Source organism: Pseudopodoces humilis, chromosome 10 (genome assembly GCF_049639895.1).
Source record: "Pseudopodoces humilis isolate 2021_Gansu_Grassland_sample_001 chromosome 10, ASM4963989v1, whole genome shotgun sequence".
NCBI classification, from domain to species: domain Eukaryota; kingdom Metazoa; phylum Chordata; class Aves; order Passeriformes; family Paridae; genus Pseudopodoces; species Pseudopodoces humilis.
Window position 1 is genome coordinate 23022728 of NC_142209.1, and position 18837 is coordinate 23041564.

General features: G+C 55.4%; 1 protein-coding gene across 3 annotated transcripts in view; it reads right to left on the reverse strand.

Moving 5' to 3' along the window:
- The window catches only part of PIK3R3 (phosphoinositide-3-kinase regulatory subunit 3), a 79639-nt gene that overhangs the window by 41153 nt on the left and 19649 nt on the right, over positions 1 to 18837 (reverse strand). The gene's annotated exons all lie outside the window — the stretch shown is intronic.

The window sequence follows — 18837 nt, forward strand, 5'->3', positions numbered from 1 at the left end:
ATCAGCTGCTGGAGCTCCCAGGAGTGGGATGTTCTGAAGGGTGAGCTCTGCCCTGCCTTCTGCTGACAAAGCATAAAATGCATATTGTCTCCAAACAGAAAAAGGGGAGAAACAAAGTAAATCGTGTGATGCTGATTACCAGGCTGAAACACTGAACTAAGGTTTAATACAACAGTTTCCAGGGTGCCAGAAAGTGAAGAGGGATATCGTACCTATGCAAATCCCGGCAGGTGGGTTGACACATCCCAAACACTGTGCTCTGTGAGAGCTGCCAGCACCTGAAGAAGCACCTTTAGTCCCCAGTCGCTGGGAAGCTCTTATCTTGCTTTGACCACGAGTACACAATAGAGCTTTGTTTTGGGCGATACCTCCCAGATGAACGGTCTCTTAGAAGTGCTTTGAGGAATTAAATGAGTGAAAACAGTAGGAGAGGGAGAGGGAGGGGAAGGGGAGAAAAACTTGCTATTGCACTACAGGAGGCGCAGTCTGTGGATACTAAACCCACTAAATAAGGAGCTGGGATCTATGTCAGACTGAAAGAAGCAAATGTGTGACCCAGCTCCCTGCCACCAGAGGCACCTCATGACAGTGTCTCAGTCCCAAAGCGGGAATCCACTTCACTGTCCCCTGTGTCCCTGCAACAAGGTTGGGGATGCTGTTGCTTGCAGATGCTGCCCAGGTCTGTGGTGCTCCAGCCTCCAGCTCCCCACACACCAAGTTCAGGCACCTCATCCTCATAGTATGGCCTCCTGGCCCCATCTCTCTGCAGTGGGTGTGTTTCAGCACAGGCATTTTGGGGAGCCCAGCAGGTGATGGTATCAGACAGTGTGTCCTCGCCTTCCCTTTGACATTTCTTTCTGCAGCTGAGGCCAAATCCGTCTTCTTGCTATCCCCTCTGTTCTCTTTGGTTGATGGGAGATGCCAGGTCTTTCTTGCCCTGGGCAAAGGAACACTGGCTCAGTGTAGGCTGGGCACCTGCCTTAGGTCCTGGAGCTGAATCATGCCAAGGGCAGTTTTCACGAATGGAAATCCCCCTGGTTTTATTGTCTTTGAAGCCTGGAAACACCTGCTTGTTGCTCAGGGAAACAAGGCAGGCAGGATAAGGGTCTGGCAGCACCTCCCCTTTGTTCTGTGTCCTTCCTGGGCACCCTTTGGAGCCCAACCCTGCCAGCACCCTGTGCCCCCCATGGTTAGTTAGGAGTTGGCCGTGTGAAAATCAAACATCAAAGGGCTCTTCCAGCAAGGGCTATTTCCACATCAAATGCCTACCTCCAGTCCTGAGCCATTGGGGAGAGAATTCTTCATAAAAAGAGAGGGAAGATTAATATTATTTTTCAAAAGTATAATGGGAGGTTTCCACTCCCCAAGCACTTCAGAGTTGGTTTTTGCACAAAGCCAGAATAATTTCAACCCCAAAGGAAAAAGAAAAATACATAAGAGGAGGTTAAAAATGCCTGAAAAAATATTTGGTCTGAATAGAAATGTTCAGGTCACTGTCACTTTAGGGGCTGGAAGAGGCTGCTGCTGTAAGAGCCTGACTACTTTCCATAGGAATGCATGTCCTCCATCCTCACTCAGAGTAGCAGGCTTGGGCACGGGGAAGAGGGGATAGTCAAGGATGGGCTGTCAGAACTGCAAACTGGTGAGAAGAGTGAGGAGAGAGCGGGGGATAGAGAAGATGCTGGAAGCACTCTGCTGGGCAAGTGGAATGGGAAAAGCCCGCTGTGAAGTACAGCCCTCCCTGAGACTCTCAGAGAGGCAGCACAAATCCAGCCGAGCGATGGGCTGGCAGCGTGCCTGGAGCGTGGTATAGCTCTGCCTTGGAAAGGCACCTGCAGCCTCAGCATCTTCCTCTTACAAACATGCCACAGCATCACAGGGGAACCACAGTCCTGCAGCCTGACAGCCAGTTTCTGCTCTGTGAGCACGAGCCATTGGGCCAGACGGGTGTATGAACAATTATTTGATCATTTCCACTGCAGGAACCAACTTGACAAATACCTCCAATTCACAAGCTTGCAGTCTGCTTCTGTAAAACCAGACCAGGAGCAAGCTTCCACCCTGGAAAATCCCTTGCCTGTGTCTGCTGTGCATCCTTTCCCATGCTGGGAAAGGTTGAGCCAAATGCACAAGGCATCACAGAGCAGGCAAAGCTGCTCTGGGACAATGTCCCCAGGCAGGGCTTAGCCCCTGGGAGGTGGTCTGTCCTTGGGTGACTTAGTGCCTTGCTTATTTTCTGCTTCTTGGTCATTCAATAGAATTAAATTTTGCTAGTGTGTACTTCTGGACTTGGGGTACAGATGCGAAGTGAAGTGTGGGACAGTCCTTGCAGCCCCAAGCCTCGCAGTCTTGGGTAATATGCACCCCTCAGTGATTTTCACTTAAAAGGTGGGTAGGGAGAAAATACTTGTGGATAAGGAAATGTAACATATGATCCTGAGAGCTCAGTGAAACTCTGTTGGCTAAGCCAAATCTTGCCTTTTCTCAATGCTTGAAGTTACCCATCCGTGAAGAGGGCTGGAGCAGGCTTCTTCACCCCATAAATCCCAGTTAAGCCCTAAAGAAAATGCTTCAGGTTCATCTGCTGGCCACTACAGGGACAAAGACTTCACACTGTCCCAAGCAAGGAGAAAAATCCCCCAGTCCCTCCACTGGAGATTGAAACTGATGGCCAGAGGGCAGAAATGGCAGAAAGCAGCAGCAGGAGGGTGGTTGGGCAGCAGTTTTTGGGACTGTGCTGGCATCACAGTATCGTTCCTCACCAGCTTTCCTGTGCACCCAGAGCCAAAGCAGGGGGGCGATGACAGATGCTTGTCCCCTCCTGCAGACATTGCCTGTTACCGGGAAGGTGGGGGAACCCTGGGGCAGTGGCTCCGTGCTGATGTCGGGGTGTGGCACGCCGTGGGTCAGTGCTGGGAAAGCCAAGGGGTGCTCTGGAAAAGTAGACTCCTGCGGCAGACGACGGTGCCAGAAGGACACGGCCGGTTTGCTGCCTGCGGGACTGCCAATGCCCTGCCCTAAACAACTCGCTCAGATTTACTGTAAGCGGCAGCCGGGCCGTCCATAGCTTGTGGTGAACATACCAGCCCTGCCTGCAGAAAGGCCTGCGGAAGCCAAGCTGGCCCCTTGCCCAGCAGGCTGGAGGAGGGGAGCGGGGGGGCTCTGCAGCCCTGCCCCAGCACAGCACCCTCAGCCCCGCACCCTCTGCCTGCTGCAGGCCCCAGAGCCTCGTTCAGGAACACTTGAGCTGGATTTTCTCTTGCCAGGTGTTTTCTGCACCCAGCGTAAGGAGGGGGTAATGCTGTGGATAGAGCCCCCCCATATGATTCCACTGCCCCAGCACTGGGGCAGCTGGAAGAAAGGCAGGGAATTCCTGACTGTGGCAGAAGCCCCTTAAGCAGCACGGCAAAGGGACTCGGAGGCCGGGCTGGGTGCCGCTGGCTGGCAGCCAGCTCATCCCTGGGGCACTTGGGGCCACGGCCGAGCCGGGAAAGCCCCCGGCTGCACCCAGCTTCCGGCCTTTGTGAGGGAGCCGGTGGCGGGGCGGTGGCAGTGGGATGGCTGCCATCATGTCATCCCGGCCCGGGCCGCCATGCAGGCTGGCGGCTCCCTGCGGCCCGAGGGGTGCTGCCGGATGGCGGGACACCACGCAAGGTCTGCCTGAGGGGACTCGCCGTCCCCTCCCACGCGGCTGTGCTGGGAGGGAGATTTCCCATACTGCTGGCTTCCCAGAAGTCAGGGGAGGTTTTCATCCCTGGCTCTGCTATCTCAGCTCACGCGTGTTTCCCAGCTCAGCCCGTGACCCTGGCCTGCGAGGCTTAGTGCCAGCGGCGTGGGGTGAGGCCGAGGGTGGGCAGCCCGTCGGGCTGGGCTGTGTGGAGCCAGCCACAGAGCTCCAGCCCTTCTCCTGGCCGCTCTCCCAGTCAGACCATCTTTGCTGGTGGGTCTCCCACGGCGCCGCGTGCTGCCCAATGCCAGCCAGCTCGGTGACATCGGCGCGTGCCATGTTCCTGTCCCCCTGCTCCAAAGCTTCAACCAAAATCCGCTCCTGAGGCACCGCGGCGCCTGGCAGTGGGGTCACGGTACTGGGGGTGCTGTAGGGGTGTGCTGCAGGGCCACGGGCCACGAGTTTGGTCTCTCCGCTTCCTGGCATGGGTGCAAAGCATCCTGTGAAGGAATGCCCATAAAGGGAGGGATTCTGCTGGCATGAGCCGCAGAGCTGGTGCCCACCAGTGGGCATAGGTGTCCTGGGCTCTGAGGATCGATGGGCCTGGATTGTGCAGGCAGCAGAGAATGTGGCTGCTCCAGCTTGGGATGGGGGAGTCATGGGACACCGGCCATGTGTCAGGCAACACTGGGTGTCAGGAGCATGATTACATCCTACAGCAGCCATCCCAACCTTCACCAGCCACCCAGCACTGGCTACAGATGTTTTCTGTTCTTACAAGAAATCCAGCTAAAAACAAGGGACTATTCCAACCAGGTGACTTCTCCCGAGCTTTTGCCTCTGCTCTGTATTTAAGCAGCAGTGATTTTTGCTCAAGGATGTCCAAATCTTTGCTCTGCATAGGTTCTGATTCTGAGCTCCCAAGGACTGAAGGGCTTCTGGCACCTTCCCATCCCCTGGCTGTCCTGACTGCAGGGCCTGTTGCCAGGAAAAAAACAGAGCCTGGGACTTAAATGTCCGGCCCAAACCTGATGTGCCTGAGAAGGAGAAGCGCTGACCCTGACCTGTGCAGCCCTCCAGCACCAACTCGGGCTTAACTCTCTCCTCTGCAGGAAGATTTGAAGCCTTCCAGTTAAATCCGGGAAGGAGTTAGCAAGTCTTTGTGGCAGGCGGATTAGAGGCAGAGGTAAATGCTCCTGCTAAGTGTAATCTGGCTGGTTAAAAGCTCAGCTCAGCCTCTATCCCAGCATTGTCCTTGCTTCTTATAAATAAAAGAGACAGTTCTGCAAGCACAGACTTTTCTTATTGCCATGCAAGGGTGTGGCGAGAACCTGTTGTTCTACCCCTCTCCCCAGGATATCATTAGGATTTATTACCAACCCCCAGTGCCCTCCTTTCTCTGGGACAGGTTGGACACTGGCAGCCTTGGATCCTGTGGGTGCAGCAGGAGGGGGATTACAGCTCATAGGGCCACAGGTCAGGGCAGGTAAAGGCAGCAGAAGCTCCTGATGTTGGGGAAATGGGACTGGGGACAGATCCAGAGCCCTCTTTGTCCCCACAAGCCAGAAGTTCCTCTAATCCCATGCCCTGGGGAGCCATCTGGATGGGATGGGGAAGGAGTTGTGATGGGATAGGGACTGGGAAGCTAGGAGCTCTGCTCACTGTGGAGTATATAGCAACTCAAAACAGAAAAGAAAAATGACCATAAATATGTAAAAATAGTTTACATTTACTTGGTTCTCTCTGAAAACTTCTGGAGCTGGTGGCCCTAAGGGGGCACAAGAAAGTGGCAGGAGCCACTGGCCATGTGGCAGGAGCATCTATATCCCTACTGTCCCCTGCAGGTGACAGGAGTCCCTGGGCGGTACTAGCCAGGAGCCTGTGTGCCAGCCCCAGGAGTTCGTGGGTGCACTGGAGAGAGTCCCTGGCTCCCACAAATGGAGGGTGCACAGATGACATCTCCCTGGGATTATGGCTGAAGTGGGGGGCTATCACGGGAAGTATGAGCAGGCAGGGATCAGGGTCTTACCGGGATGAAGGTATTTTCCATGCATTTAAACTAGTTGTCACAAACCCAGAGCAGACCCAGAGCACAGCACCTGGGGGACAGGGAAGAAGAGGGGGAGAAGCTCATGCTCATCCAGAACCCACCCCAGGGCTTGCAGAGAGCAGGGGGAAGTTGGTCACAGAGGCTTGGAAGCCCCCAAAGCCCCAGAGATGATCTCTGGTCCTCAATTCGCAGAGGTGAACAGCTGCTGCACAACCTCAGTGAGGTGCCTGCTGGTGGAGGAGAGCCTGGGGGGCTTGGGGGGCACAGCAGCAAGTCCCAGGGAGACAGCAGAGCCCTGTGCTCTCTCTGGGGTCAGGACAGAGGGGTCCATTGTGGGAGACGTGAGAGCTGGGTGGCTCCAGGAGCTTGGTAACCTTAATCCTCCCTTGGATTAATGCTTAGGGGAGCTGGGGACAGTGTTTAAACCTGCCAGAGTGAGCCCTCGTGTTGAGCGCAGCCCTGTACTGGGGTCGGAGGGGGACAGAGGGTACAGGTTTAGGACAAGAAGAGGCACAGGCAGTCCTCTGGCCTAGTCTGACATCCAGCCTCAGATTTTGTGGGCAAGTTCCTGGGCCCTGCCCTTCCTGGGAGCAAAGGCATGGGCAGTGTGAGGACCAGCTCTGTGACAGGGTCACTTGTGGCTATGCTGCCTGGCTCTGAGAGGCTGCTGCTGCTCTGGCTCTGCAGGGCCACTGCAGGCTGAACCCCTTGAGCCTGCCCAAGGTGGAAACCATCTGCCCTTGGAAGGATACTCTTCTGGGGGAATGTCTGCCTGTAATGAAGTCTCTGGGATGAAATCCCTCACTCAGGATAAATTTGCTTCCCTGTGGCTGAGCTTTCAGCCTGGTTTAGAGGAGCAGTGTGAGGATGCTCAGGGATGCTCAGACAGCCCATGTTCCTACTCACACAGATCCCAGACTGAGCCCAGACACCAACAGAGGACCCTCTAGCTTGTGGCATTAGGAGCCACCCCACTGGCCATGCTGGGGGGCTTGCAAGGCTGTGGAGAGGCAGAGCAGCTTCAGCTCTTCCCCTGAAGCACCTGGTCCCAGCCTACCAGGACCCCACACCAGGTCCCTGTTCCCAGCCCCAGCTGAGCAGGAAATGCCACATGGATTCTCTTAGAAGAGGTTCCCACCCCCTGGCAGTGTGGCTACAGCTCTCTCTTCAGCATCCCCTGGTCCCAGCTCTTTACCAGGCACCTGTCTTCAGCATGAAGGTGCCCCTGGACCCCAAGCACCAGTTACACCTCCTCCACCAGTCCAAAGGCTTGGGCCCTCATGGGAATCCCCTGTCCTGTGCCTAACCCAGGCTGTGGCTATGCTGCCCAAACCTGTCACCAGTCCCAAGGAGCTGCCACAGGACATTGTCACCCATCCAGATGTGGCCAGTGTCACCTTGGGTGTCTCCCTGGTGGGATGGGAGTGGCTTTGCAGGGGCTGCAGGTGCTGTGCCTGTCCCCTGGGGCAGTGAGGCAGGATGGGATGTACTGTCCTAAGTGGCATCTTAACTAGATCTGATCCAGTCTTGCAAAGCCACAGCGCCTTCAATTCCCTTAGCACTCCAAATCTGCTACTGTGCATCTAAGCGGATTATTTTAAATACCCCATGATGGACTGCTCCTTTGTAATATAAACCAGCCTCATGTGTCCCATTCCCCTCCTATTTGCTGTAATTTAGCTGCAGCTGTGACAGCTAGAAGTCTCCCCAGCTCCCCTTCTCCCTAGGAAACATCCCTTGTACCAGTCCCTTCCCCAGATCCTCTCCCCCCTGTGCTGCTGGATCCTGGGGACGCTCCCGTCCACACAGCCTTTAAACACAGCGATGGCTGTGGGATGTGGTGCCCCAGAGCTGCTTCATCTCTCCCCAGAGCTGAGCCCTACACCAGCATCATCCCCACCTGCACCTCAGGGCCAGGTAATGCCTCAGCTGCTTTCACCCAGAGAAGGGCCATGCAGGAGCCCTTTTGGGGTGGGTTTTGCCAGTGTTCAGGTTTTTGCTCAAGTTGATTGGCTCTGTCACCTCAGTCCTGCCATAAAGTCAGCCAAGAGAGAATATCCTGCCTCCCATTCCCACTGGAGTGGGGGTTTGGGGAGCACAGGGGCTGTCCTGGTGCCCACCCAGCCCCACTCTCAGCAATGGCAAAGAAGCTGCTACTTTTCCAAGCGCTTCCCTTTGGGGCTTGTCTGATTAATGAGGGCTTGTTATTTCCAAACTGTTTGAAATCGTGTTTATTTTATCTGCTGCTGGATTCCTCTGACTCAGGGCTCATCGTTAACTGCCAAAGATGAGTGACAGATCCTGCTAATTACAGCTAATGATGGCCTTAAAGGATCTCTGTGCACACACATGTGTTTGTGTGCACACATGCCAAGGGCCATTTATAATTTAAAGTGGGGAGAGTCGTTAGCATAAACCATGCCCGGATTAATTGCAGAGAGCAGCCTCTCCGGGGAGGATGCTCACCATGAGGTTGTGGTTTCAAGCACTGGATGCTGAGGACAGCACAGGCTGCCTGGGCAGTGGTAGCATGGTCCTGAGCTGAGTGTCAACCTCAGGGACACCAAATCAAATCCACCACACAGGAAGTGTTTGGCGCAGAGCATTTGGGAGGGACCAGCGGACACCAATATGTGGCATGGACATGTAGCTCAGAGCCATGCAGGGCCAACAGGAGCTGGTGTCCGGTCCCTGGAAAAACTCTGTGGGGTGTATTCCACCTGTGAGGAGGATCATGGCCAAGAGACCCAGTTCTACCCCAGTTTTTGTAAGAACAGGCAGTTGGAGGAATGGGATACATTCTTTATGGCTTTACTGAGGATAAACCTGCAGGAGCACCAACTCCTTACCAGACACTAGAAACCACAGCTAGGGGCCTGGGCTTAGCAGTGCCCACTGCCTTGGAAGTGCTCTCCTGTCTTCAGTCACTGAGTAATCCAGCCCTGATGTGATGACGTTGCTTTTATGTTTTTCCTCAGGAAGAAAAGAGGGAAGATGGAGACAATGAGGTTTTCTCCACCCCTGGGCTGGAGAATGTGGAGTGAGAAGCAGCAGCTGCAGGATCTCATGGCCACCACCCTGCCAAGGGGACTGGCAGAGTGGGCACGTGCCATGGGCAGGCTGACTGGGGGCTTCTACAACCTTCCACAGTGAGATTTGTTCCAGGCCCTTCCCTAAACCAGCTCTCCACTTGCCTGGGCTGACTTTCACCCACCCCTGTGAAGAGGGTACACAGAGACAGACCCGTGTGTCCCCTGACTCCATCTCCTCATCCTTACTCTCCTTGGGGGTCCTAGTAATGTCCTTGCCCCTCTCCCTTTCTTGCCATCTCATGGAAGAGGTATCCAGAAGGAAACCAAAAGCTGTTCCAGATGGCAGAAAGGCTCAACAGAGCAGAACAACTGTTCCTCAGTCCTTATCTTTCTGCAAACCAAATCCACCTTTCTTGGAAGAAAGTAATTCAAGCTACTCAGTCTTCCTTGGAGCTGGTGAGCAGCAAGAGCAAAGTGCTAGCGTTGGCTCCCTGGGGAGGGGAAGTGCCATCCTGCAAAGTGCTTCTATATTGGTCTCTGCCATGAGCAAGTCCAAATTGGAAGTGATGGCAGCAGCAAGTGCCAGGATGCTGAGATGGACTCTGGGGCCTGCACAAAGTGATTTCAGGGGCTGACTGTGCTTGGCCTGGAGCATGCCTGCCAGCACAGGACACTGCAGTTATAATCCCACTAAAAGCTAGGTGGAAATGACTTGGACAAAGACTTTTGTCTTGCTGAAAAGACCAGATTCCTGTCAAGACTGATGGCTTGTGAATTTGTCTAGGATCCTTTGAATTGTTCTGGTCCCTAAAACACTCAGGTTTCTCTTTCTGAAACACTCCCAGTGTTCAATTTAAGGCTCTTGCAGAAGCAGCTATCAGAAGCTGCAAAGCAGAGCTTCCTTCAGCCACTCAGTGGTTGTGACTGTTCCTGAAACTGTTTGGTCAGGGCCAGCTCTTGATTGTGGTCTCTGCATTACCAAACTTCTGTCACTGACCTCCAATCCCTGTTCACACAGGGGTCCTGGGGGCTTGTGCTCTCCTGACCCCATTCTCCCCCCTGGCATGCTTTCCTTTGCTGTGGTTCCCCACTGGCATTTTACAAAGCCTGCTCCAGGCCACCTTCCTTGTAGCTTTAAACCCCACCATAGCAGGGTCAGGAGGTAACAGGAAAGATGCTCTGGAGGAGCCACAGGCTGGGAACACAGGAAGGGACTGTTTTGGACGCAAGAGTAGTGCCAGCCATGCTGGGCACCCACTTCACCATGCTCAGCACCATTTTCCCACAGACACAGAACTCTGGTGGCATTGGTGGCCTTGGGGACATCAGTCTGAAGAGCCCATGTCTATGGTACATGGAGCTATACAGCCCATGGGAAATGGGCAGCTTCGAGGTCCCAGGGCAACTTTGAAGTGTGCAGAGCTGAGCAGTCACTCCCAAGCCCAGGTGATGTTTCCCCCTCTGCACTGTGGCTAGGGAGAATCAGAGCCATGTGAGGCGTGGGGCACATGGCAGGGCAGGCCACCACGAGGCACCATGCTACAAGCTGCTTGCTCAGCAGCATGCTGAACCCTGCCCAAATAGCCCCTGTGATCACCATCACCCAGTGAGACAGCCCAATTGCAAAGAAAACAGGGAAGCAGCTGAAAAAATAAAGTGTTGCCATGGCACTGTGCACGCCAGGTCGGAAATTTGGGATGGTGCCGAAGCACAGCCTTGGATGCTCCTCCTGTCCCAGGGTATGAAGAGCCAACACAGAATGGAGAAAGAAGTGCCAGAAGCCAGAGGGAAGACACTCTCCTGCTGGCACCAGGGATGGGCAGTCAGGGCTTGTGGGTCCTCCAGGTACTTGGGAAGGGCCAGGGATGCGGCAGCCACATCTGTGTGGTGTAAGGTGAAATGATCTAGCCCTTGCTCCCTCTCTCCTGAACATGACATGGTGCCAGGCTGCTCAGTGAGGTGCCAGCCTCTTCACCACCTGCAACCCTCCCCAAGTGCCAGAAGTATCCAAAAGATGGAGAAATCTACTTAACCAAAGAGTGGCCATAAGTTCCCAGGGACAGTTCCATGGGGCAGTAACTTTTTTGAGTTGAAAGATGAATAGAGATGAACTGGGCAGACACAGCTTTTCTGGGAGGCCTGGAAGGGAGAACTGGAAGGTGAAGAAGCCTCAAAATCAGGATCAGAGGCAATGCCAGTGCCTGCCTCTGCCCTGTGTCTCTGGTTATCTCCAGCATCATCTGGCCTGGGGCAGGACAGGTCATGGCCCAGCTCCCCTGGCCCTGCGGGCAGGGGCAGGGTGTGGGTGGAGGCAGAGGTCCCTGCCCTATCTGCCAGCCTCTGGGATTAGCTGTTCACATCGAGAGCAGCTCTAGCAGTGCCTGGGTAAGAACAGATAGACACAGATAAGGCAACCTGAATCCCAGGGAAGGCGAGCCAGCTTCATTAATCCCCGTGCATCCAGGCGCTGACGAAGATGCTATCATCCCTTTTCTCTCCCCAGCAGCTTATGTGTGGCTGTCAGTCCTGCCTCACGAAAGGACAAAACCCGGCGCTTGCATGGGTGGCCCCTCTCTCCCAGAGCTGCTAAGTGGCTCCCATGGGGTTGCTGCTGGTACAGGGGGACAGCCAGTGCAGGCATGCACAACCCACACAGGGATGGGGCTGGTACAGGCGTCCAGTGTGGGACCCCACAGCCTGTACAGAGAGCTATGGATGGGGCAGGGATGTGCAGCCAGGATGGAGACTGCCAACAGTATGAGGAACACAGCCAGGATGGGGACTCAGCTGGCATGGGGACATGTGCAGGGGGATTCTGTAGAGCCCTGGGACATAGTGATCCTGCAGGACAAAGGATGACTTGCAGTATCACCCACCTCTGTGATGGCTTGGGGTCATCTCCACATCCCTGCCTAGGCTCCCGCTCTCGAGCTGCAGCGAGCAGGAGGGTTCAGCACTGTGCAGGCACACGGAGGGAGGGGAGCCCTGCCAAGTCCCTGCTGTGTCCCCATCGTTGTCATGCCGCAGGCTGCTCGGGGTCGGGTGCAGCACGGCACTCCCCATCCCGTTAGCGCTGGCATGAAAGTGCCGCCACTGCGGCAGCTGGGCCTGGCCGTGATCTCCACTTCCAGGTAAACAGATGAAACAAGCGGCTCAACTTCCCTCCCCCCGCCCCCCGGCATTCCCGGCAACACAGACCTGCCATTCAGCCCCGCCGCCCCGCACAAATCTCCAGTGTCTGGGAGAGGGCTCCTGCTCCCGGCGGAGCTCCGGGGGGGACACACTGCGGCCGGGCAGTTGACACCTGGCCAGGCTGGAGTGGGGCCAGTGAGCGCAGAAAGAGATGCTATGTTTTGGCAAGATCCTGACGTTCAGGGGCGGGGGCAGAAAGGACCCCTTGTGTGCATGGGACCCAGGGATGCCCGCATGGCCTGGCTGCAAACAGGGTCCCACTAGGCCGTGGCAGTGGGCACCACTGGCTCCTTGGAGTGGGAGCCCAAAGGGGGGTGAGGGAGGCAGAGGGAAGGATGCCCTGCTAGCATCCAAAAGATTTGCAAAAAGTCACAAAAGCAGCGGAGACGATTGACTAGGGACACGTGCAAGTGGTGGCAGAGGCAGGAGCAGGAGGCCCCTTTTCCTGTGCATCCCCTTGCCATTTACAAGGATGAGAAAAGAGTGCCAGCTCCTGCCCCTTGGGGTCTTCTCCTCTAACCTCCTAACCCTCTCCCCAGATTGTCCTTGGCTGGGGATCCATCCTGCAACACATCCTGGGATGCTCTGGCCACATTCCTCCAGGGAGCCTGACACAGAGCTGAGCACCCTGCCTCACCCACGACAGTCATTGTGAGGCTAGGCTGAAATGGAGAGGGAAAAGCAGGAGGCAGAGCCTTGATGCTCCAGCATCCCAGCTGTTCCTTCTGCTGCCTCCATCATCCAAAAACAGCCATCAGTGCTGTTGCTGGGGACATTGTCCCCTCCTCCATGCTTGGCACCTTCCTTCCTTGCTGTCCCTGAGAAGGTGGTTTTCCTCCCCAAGGAGTGCAGGGAAAGCATTTTCCACCACGGCAGATGAAAATGGATTCCAATCCAATTTTACCCTAGTACCACTTCAGTGATTTTGATGGAGCTGCTCTGGATGGGTGCCGGTTGGAGCCAGAGGACAGCTGTCGTGGCTCCATAGACCAGGGGTTTCTTATCTGTGTCACCTTTGATTACTGTAATTGAAATCCTGCTCTGATCTGAGCCATGCCCGAACGTTTCTGCTGCCTGTGCGGCTCTCGGCTCGAACAGCAAAATGACGTTAATAGATTTTAAAGCCAGGCAAGGCCTGTAAGAGCATTTCTGCCTGACCTCCCGGATAGCAGCCGACAGCCACCGCTTACCCCAGTCCCGCGCTCCGCTGCTGGCACAGCCCTGTCATCCCCCTGTGACTCATTTTCCCTCCTGGAAGCACAAATCCTGCCTTTCCCCAGAGTTGCTCATATGTCTGTGTTGAGTAGCCTGCCTCCTCCCACCCCTTTGGAGCAGAGATGGTGTCCTCTGGAGAGAGGCAGGGTCCAGGGGTGCTGGTGGGATCACAGTGGGATCAGCTTCTCTACTCCAGCATGAAATTCCCCATGGGAAGCATTGCCCTTTTCTGGCATCTGGCTGAAAGGGCAGCAGGGGGACCCTCTGCCAGGCAGAAAGCAGGGGATGGAAATGCCACTGCACAGTAGAAGATGCTCCTGGCTTTGGTGCCAAGCTGGATAATTGGCTGTGGCTGGTGGTGTGGCTGGCACTTTGTCACCCTTGCCATCTTCTTTTGTGAAGATGCCCATGGTGTTTAGCCAGAGCCACTGCAGCAGAAAGGGTGACGCCAGCCCAGACAGCGTCAGAGGGCAGGAGCCGGGAGGACACGCGCACTGGCACACACATTCCCGCAGTCTGGCTTGGCCAGCCGCCGGCACAGGGAGCGAGCCAGCCCTGACCATTGTGGGACAGAAAAGCTGGTGGCTCCCTCTGGGTTGGCAAGGTTTTGTTCAGCCAGTCTGGCCTCTGGGAGCTGCCCTGTGGAACAGGCAGAGGTGTCCCAGGTTCAAAGCTCCATCCCGAGAGGATGCCAAGCTGGCAGCTTTCTTTCATGACCATACAGCCGAGAGCTGGGCCAGCGTGTGCTGACACAGCAACCTGGGCTGGCACCAGTGACGGTCTGACCGAGCTATCCCAAAGCTTCAGATGCTGGCCAAAGGGAAAGCAGGCTGGCCAGGCAGCAGGGCTCTCCAGCACCCCACCACCAGCGCACAGTCTCCTCCTGAATCCTGGCTGGCTGAGCAGCAGCATTTCCTCTCATGCTGGCGGGTCATGGGCCGGCAGAACACACAATGCTTGGGGTTATCCAGGCCTTATCAGCTCTGGCCATGCAGTGCAGGCAGGAAAAGGGTTTCAATCCCAGCCGAGCCCTGTTTCCGTAAGGAACCATTCCCTCTGTCACGGGGGAGGGCTGGGCCGTGCTGTGCTTTTGACGTGGGGACCAGTGAAGCTGGGCTGTGGGGAGAGCAGGACTACGGGGCTCTCATGCTGTACCCCAAAAGCATTGCCAGGCTCTCTCCTTTGTGCTAGGAAAGCTGCCTGTCTCCGAGCAATGCAGCTGTTCCTGCCCAGAGCTGCTGAGTCCCAGGAAAGGGGCTGCCATTAGGGCATGCAGCAGAGGTCTGGCTGGCTGAGACATCCTTTGCTGGGGGTCACAGCTCCCCATCCCAGGGAGGCATTCCAGAGCTCTGGCACGCCAGGAAAATGCCTGCTCAGAGCTGTACAGGCACCCTGAGAAATTCCACAGCAAAGGTCACCAGTGCCAGCCACAGGGGGGAAACTGAGGCATGAGGAGATAACATCCTTCCCAGGGCTGCCCCAGCCTTTTAAAGCTGATTGGAGGAAGAGGACTTTGGCACAGGATCGCTCCTAGTTCCTCAGTCCAAACCCACAGGATCAGGGCCCTGCTCCTCCAAACCCTGCAGCAGCACACACGGGGTGGAAAGGGAAGCTGGGGGAGGCACTGGCAAAGGCTGGGCTTGCTGCGATCCCCTCCCGTTCCATGATTAATTGAACACAGGCTAAAATTAGCTGCGGATGCAGCACCCCTGGGGTCTCCCAGCAGCATCCCACTGCCCGCCGGCTGCCTGCAAGTGGGTCAGGCAGCAGCTCCCTCCCAACTGGGCACCCTGGGTGCTTGGGGGACCCCCATGCTCTGCTGAAGGTGGGAGCATCACTCCTGGCTCTGTGGCACAGCTCTGCACCTCTCACCTCCCTGCTGCCGTCCTTCTTGGAGGCTTTTCCCTCTCTGGATTCACCGGGCAGGGCTGTGGTATGAGGAGCAGCTGGGAAGGCACAAGGCTGCCTTTTGGGATGGCAGGAGTGTGGATCCCCGTCATGTTCTTCCCCATGCCTTCAGGGATCTGTTATTTTTAGCCACTCTCCCTACCTCATGTTGCTAGCTCAGCTCTGGCTCTTTTCCCTCCCCTTCCTCAGCGTTAATTTGTTTTCTCTGTATTATTTGCAGATTTGGGGAGGCAGAACGAGGTGTTTTGGCACAGGGGACCACTCAGCCATGGCTTCTTCATGCTGCTTTCCGCCCAGGGTTTTGGTTGGGTTTTCTCCTGGCTGTTTTAAACCCAGCAGCTCCGAGGGGATGAAACACCAAGGTGTAATGCAAATTTGAGGTTCCCTGTGGCCAGTGTGCCAGGCCAGGTGGGAGGATGTTCACATTCTCCCACCTGAGAGGTTGTGCAGAGATGTTCCTGTGGAGGCAGGGCAGTGCCTGGGCACAGCTCCCAGCTGCACCCTCTATGCTGGATTACATACAATGCCCCCTGCTCCCTCCTGAGCCCCTGCACATCCGAGTCTGCAACCTCCCCCGTGCCACATAAGCTGGGGAGAGCGGGAGGCTGGGCTTTTCCCTTGGATCCAGAAGAAAGCAAACAGGGAAAAAGTTAATTAAAAACTTCAAAGCCAGATCCTTCTAATTTGTCTTAACACAGCAGTCCTGCTCAGTGTCGATGCTGTCCCAGAGGTGCCTGCATGGGGCTTGGGCTGGGAAGTGCCCAGAGTGTCACATCACATCCCATGTTCATGGGATTGTCACCCACCACTGCCACCACTGCAGCCCTGCTGAGCACTGGGGATGGGGTGCCACAGAGCTCAGCTCGGGGCTGGGCACCAACCTTCCCAGGGACTGGCTTTAAAGCCACTGGAAAGGTGATTCCATGGGGAGGCCATGCCTCAGTTTCTCCATGGCCCAGGGCTGCTAAATCTGCTTGTTGGGAAGGTGTTTTCAAGGCATGTGGGGTGGTGCTGATCCCCATCTCCTGCCATGAAACCACTGCCCCACGTGAAGCAGGGAGGGCTGGGGCTCCTGGGGGGAAGCAGGAGGTGTCTGCCTCAGCAGGGCCCAGCAAAACAGTGACCCTCGTCCTAGGGTAAGCAGGAAACCCTGGCACCACCAGTCCTGTCCCCTCCAGCCACTGCTCTGAAGGAGGAAGGGGACATCTTCCTTGCCCAGTTCTCACTCCTTTTTCCAAAAGGAGCCAAAAATCCCTTTGTTTTTTTCAGAAAGCTACGTCACAGGACAGCGATGCTCCTGCCCAAGCGCTCTGCTGCCTTACTCTGCCTCCTGCCCCCACTTTTGGGTTTTTTTGGTGATGGATTGAGGGTTTTTTCCAGAACTTTTGGCTGCATGGTGAGTAAAGGCATCCTGCTGTCTGAGGGCTAATGGCTTGTTGGAGAGATAATAAAGCAAAAGGGAGTAAATTAAAGTGACTATAAATAGCACCAGGAGAGGAAAAGGAGATGAAGTCATCTTCCTTCAGCTGAGCTGGTATTTGCATCACTCCTTCCCTTTGCCTTACCCTGCCCCCTCACCCTGCTCGGGAAATAGTCGTTCCCAGACACAGGGATCCTGCTGAGAGCTCTGTATGCCACTCTGGGGCCCATGGGGCTGAGAAATGTCCCCCTGGGGTGTCTGCTCAGTGCTGGGGACTTGCTGGAGAGCACAGTGAGGTGGCCTGAATGCAGTCACTTGGCCCCAGGCTCCATGGCAGCTTCCCCACGGATCTGTGGCACTGCCCTATGCAAACCAGAGCATGGCTCTATGCAAACCAGTGCCTCCAGCAGGACACCAGCTCTGCATCCTAGGATTAGCTTTCAGGAGCCATCACAAACCCATTTTCTCCTCTGCAGCTCATAAAATGGGCAGCTAAAGAGACCCCCCCCAGGAGTGCCCAGAGGAAGGGACACTGCAAACCCAACAACAGCAAGTTCACCCAGAGAAGCCCCTCCAGGAACCAAATCCCATCATTTACATTTTTATTCTTTAAGATTTTAACATCCAAGACTCAAAAGCTCCCCCATCGGTACCAGGACACATGGGAGAGGAAGGATCCTGGCCCTGCAGGAGCCTCCCTGGAATTAGCAGACAGCTTCAGATCTCTCCCCAGACCTCTCCCTGCTGAGAAGGCTGCTGTCCCTGCAGCCCCAAGCAGCCCCAAGCCCCCCAGCTGCCCCCTCACATGAGGTATATTTACATCTGAGTCAGAATGAGGTCACACCACGGTTTCCTTATGTCAGCTACCGACTCCTATTCCTGTGCTATGCGCACACAGCCGCCGTGTTATTGCTGGGTATTTATAGCTATTTTACATGTATAATTATAAAACCACAACTCCACACATGCACAAAAATAATCCCGGTGCCGGGATGCAGGGGAGTGGGGCCAGGGTGATGGGAGCAGGACCAGGGCATGGAGCGCACCGCTAATAATAATTCTTTGCACTTTATATATAGCCCCTTTCATCCGCAGCTCTCAAAATCGCTTTGCAGGCATTTAATTAAGCTTCCCAACATCCTAATGTGATGACAACCAAGTAATAATATCCTCACTTTTAGGTACAAAGAGAGGAGAGGTGGCAGGACTTGCCTGAAGTCGCACAGCAAGTCCAGGTGTCCTGCCCCACACTTGTGGGATGACCACGGGGGAGATTTTGACTCAGAAAGGGGACGAGAACTTCAAGATTCTGCCCAGCCCCTCTCCTCAGTTTAGGGTGGTGACAACCGATGACACTACGAAGTCTGGGGACGGCAGCAGTGACCCCAGGCACTGCTGGGCTGCAGCTGCCCATCAGCTGGATCAGCAGGTGGAAGAGACAGATGCATCCTGACAAACTCATGGGTGAGAGCTTGAGGGAGAGCAATAAATGAGATGACAGGTCTGAAAGGGCTGATTTATGAGTAATATTAAGAGTCGTAATCCTGCCTGGCCTAGCCATCCCCCAGGGAGGCAGGGTGGTGACAGGGACCCAGAGACATCACAAACCAACAGGATTCACTGGGGCCAGCACCAACATATCTCCAAGCAGGAGGGCTGGAAGCAATTGTGCCTCTCAGGCAACTTGGTGTGGGGGAATAGATGGGCTCAGTGAAAGCCTGGAGATGGGATCCCACAAGGATGGGTCTCTGTGGTCCTCAGGGTCTGAGGTTTGTGCTCTCCTGAGCACCCTCTCTTCCTCCCATCCCTGCTTGGATGGACCCCCATCCTTGGACCCCCCAACCATTCAAGTTGCCCCCCATCCTTGGAGCACTGCAGAGGGCGCAGGAAGCATGGGCTTCAGTTTTGGACACTGATGGGATCACAAGCTGCCACCCAGCAAGAGGGACATGGCAAGAGAAGGTGGCCAGCAGAGCAAAAGAGCAAGGAGGTGCTGGAGACAAACACTGCTGTTGGCAATGAAAGGGGCAGGACTGCAGCCCTGGGGTGAGGTTCATTAACATCTGCAGAAAAAGCCATTCTCCTGGCTGCTGTCCATGCATGGAGAGGTGGAGGGCAAGTGCCTGTCCTCATCCCCACCCTGAGGATGCCCTGTGGGGGAAGCAGCAGTGATGCAACGCGATTCTGCACACAGGGGGATTAAATGCAAGTCAAAAATCATAAACTCTGATTGGATTCTGTAGCAAGTACCATTCTGCCATTTTATGGTCATGCTGCTATTTTTTTCCCCTCCCAGATTATATCCAGATCCCTGCTCTCCAAAAAAAGCTGCACATGAGCCCCCCAGCAAGAC